This window comes from Cebus imitator, unplaced genomic scaffold (genome assembly GCF_001604975.1).
Source record: "Cebus imitator isolate Cc_AM_T3 unplaced genomic scaffold, Cebus_imitator-1.0 Scaffold129, whole genome shotgun sequence".
NCBI lineage: Eukaryota > Metazoa > Chordata > Mammalia > Primates > Cebidae > Cebus > Cebus imitator.
In genome coordinates this window covers 1,917,170-1,920,580 of record NW_016107444.1, presented here as the reverse complement: position 1 = coordinate 1,920,580, position 3,411 = coordinate 1,917,170, and the positions used below count along the sequence as shown (strand labels likewise).

The 3,411-nt window shown below is 43.4% G+C and overlaps 1 pseudogene across 1 annotated transcript in view; it reads right to left on the bottom strand.

The window, feature by feature from the left end:
- Positions 1-2,255: 2,255 nt before the first annotated feature.
- LOC119473022 overlaps positions 2,256-3,411 on the bottom strand; it is a 1,547-nt pseudogene continuing 391 nt past the window's right edge. Inside the window, exon 2 of the transcript XR_005202190.1 lies at positions 2,256-2,727. The product of XR_005202190.1 is annotated as a macrophage migration inhibitory factor-like (transcript). The remainder of the gene's footprint in view (positions 2,728-3,411) is intronic.

Genomic DNA, 3,411 nt, shown 5'->3' with positions numbered 1-3,411 from the left:
TGGGCAACATGACGAGACTCCATCTCTATCAAAAAAAAAAAATGTAAAAATTAGCCAGCCATGGTTGCTTATGCCTGTGGTCCCATTTGCTTGGGAGACTGTGGTTGCAGGATCACTTGAGCCCAGGAGGTCAAGGCTGCAGTGAGCTGAGATTGTGCTACTGCATTCTGGCCTGGGTGACAGCATGAGACCCTGTCTAAAAAAAAAAAAAAAAAAAATTTCTTCTTTCTTCCTTTTTTGCTAGATTGTTGTCATCAAAATTATCCGTTTGGCTTTAGGAAGAGGGAATTTTATTAGATTATAAAGCTTTGTGAACTTTATTTGTGTTTGGACAAACCTAAGTAAGAGCACACTACAAAGCTACTGCTTGGATGTAGAGGGCTAAATTGTAGGTACTTGTGAAACTTTTTATAGACACTGACTCATAAGTGTATTTTGAAAAGCCCCCTTGACCCAAAACTGCTTTTCAAAACTTCTCATTTTCTCCCTGAGAAGTATTCTTTAGAATTGTTCTCTGTTCATTTAAAAGAGGAAGATTCACTGGGTTTGTGATGGGGTTACTTTTAAGTTATTTCTGCTGGCAAGTTGGAGCCATATATATCTTGCATCCAGTAAAAAAAAGTTTTTTTGAGACGGAGTTTTGTTCCTGTTGTCCAGGTTGGAGTGCAATGGCACACTTGGCTCACTAAAATGTCCGCCTCCCAGGTTCAAGTGATTCTCCTGCCTCAGCCTCCCAAGTACCTGGGATGACAGGTGCCCCCACTACCATGCCCAGCTAATTTTTTATACGGGGTTTCATCATGTTGGACAGATTGGTCTCGAACTTCTGACTTCAGGTGATCTACCAGCCTCAGCCTCCTAAAGTGCTGGGATTACAGGTGTGAGTCACCTGGCCACATATGGTAAAATTTAACTAGTTGACTTACAGATTTGATTTACCGTTTCTTTACTAAGGTCCTAAAGTATATTAATATAAGAATCATCAACTTATTTAGATAGAAAACCTTTAATTGTATTAATGAATCAGGTAGCACTCATATCCAAATTCTTTGGTTTAGGCTGGGCACGGTATCTCATGCCTGTAATCCCAGCACTTTGGGAGGCTGAGGTGGGCGGATCACTTGAGGTCAGGGGTTCAAGACCAGTCTAGCCAACATGGTAAAACCCTGTCTCTACTAAAAATACAAAAAATTAACAGCGGGTGGTGGTACACACCTGTAATCCCAGTTGCTCAGGAGGCTGAGGCAGGGACTTGCTTGAACCTGGGAGGAGGTTGCAGTGACTCAAGATCCAGCCACTGCATTCCAGTCTGGGCCATAGAGCAAGACTTTGTCTCAACAAAATACAATAAAATAAAATAATATTTGGTTTAATCCACAAGTATGCTTTCTTTATAATTTAGCCATATGCATTTATTAGGAAAAGCTTATGTAATGCTGACAGGAAGCTCTGTGTTTCCTTTTCTGGGCATCCTGAAAATCTGAAGGGTCATGGATGTCTGTATAGAGATCTGTAAGATGTCAAAGAATAAAGTATAAAGATAATTTATAGACTAAGCTTTAACTCATGTGCCTTTATTATTTCCAGTTACAGAGAATCTGTATTCTTATTCAAAACAGATTTACAAAATACTTTTACAACTTATTTCTCGTAATTGTCTAGTGGCAACTGAAAATGACACTGTGAAGGGGGGTGTTTTGCACAGCTGTGGCAGAAATGTAATGTCAGGACAATCAGTGCTTAACAGGTCCCGAAGATCTCTGAAAATAGGTAATTGTAAATATGCTTATTGTTTCTTAGGTAATTAAAACATTGTTTCTAAAAGAATGTACTAATAAAGTATCTAGATTTTTTTGGTTTCTTTGTATTACTTTATCAGTGGCATTCTGGGTTACCAAACTGTAGTAGGATTGCACAAGTTTTTTAGTTTGTTTTAACTTTAGGGACTTGCACATTTAGTTTTACATTTAATTGTTTTTTCAGAAATGATTAAAGTGATCTACCGCCAAAATGCTTAACAATTTGATATGCTTCTAAGTTTCCTGCCAATGTACTTAATCAAATGTACTTAAAAATCAGTTTTCTTAAAGAAGCATACACTGTAATTCACCTGGGAAATAGCTTTTTGTTGTTGTTGTTGTTTTCTAAACTTTATTTCTCCCCACCAGAAGGTGGGGGTGGGCAGGCCTAGAACACTGCTTGTGACGGGGTTCCTGGGTCAGGCCAGTGCAGACAGAGCGGGTTTGGCGCGGCTCTTAGGTGAAGGTGTAGTTGTTCCAGTCTAAAGTTAAAACATTGGCCGCGTTTATGTTATAGTTGATGTAGACTCTGTCTGGGCTGATGCGCAGGCGCTCTGCCCGCAGGCAGCACAGCATCTTCCTGTTAAGAGCGGTTCTGCGCGCCGCTAAGCTTGCAGATGCTGTGCAGGCTGCAGAGCGCACACCGCTCGCTGGAGCCGCCCAAGGCCACGAGCTGATCCGGGACCAAGTGCACCGCAATGTAGTGGGGTGGCTTGCCAGTGGCCTGCACCAGCTGCTGGGTGAGCTCGGAGAGGAACCCGTGCAGCACGGAGGCACCGGGCACGTTGGTGTTTACGATGAACATTGGTATGATGGCAGAGGGACCCGGAGACCTGCACAGAGGCACAGACGCACGCGCTGCGGCCGCTGCTGAGCAACGTGCCTGACTTCGAAAACAGCATTTTTTAAGCAAAATTGGGCGATTAGCCTAAAAATAGTATTTGCCTCCATTCTGGAAAATAATTTATTTAATTCAGATTTTGAGACGGAGTCTCGCTCTGTCGCTAGGCTGGAGTGCAGTGGTATGATCTTGGCTCATTTCAACCTTCGCCTCCTGGGTTCAAGCAATTCTGCCTCAACCTCCTGAGCAGCGGGGATTACTGGCGCACGCCACCACGCCCGGCTAATTTTTGTATTTTCAGTAGAGAAGGGGTTTCACCATGTTGGTCAGGCTGGTCTCGAACTCCTGACCTTGTGATCCATCAGCCTGGGCCTCCCAAAGTGCTGGGATTACAGGTGTGAGCCGCCGTTCCTGGCCCAGATTATGGACAAATCTTAAATATGTATAGCATTCTTGCAATTTAGTAGCAAAGAAGTGAGTTTCCTTATTAAAACAATCTGAGTAGACTCAGATTGAGACTGACTACAAACACCTCTCTCAAAAAAAGTACAGGCCAGGCACCGTGGTTTACGCCTGTAATCCCAGTGCTTTGGGAGGCTGAGGTGGGCGGATCACCTGAGGTTGGGAGTTCAAGACCGGCCTGATCAACATGGAGAAACCCTGTCTCTATTAAAAATACAAAATGAGCCAGATGTGGTGATGCATGCCTGTAATCCCAGCTACTCGGGAGACAGAGGCAGGAGAATCGCCTGAACCAGGGAGGCAGAGGTT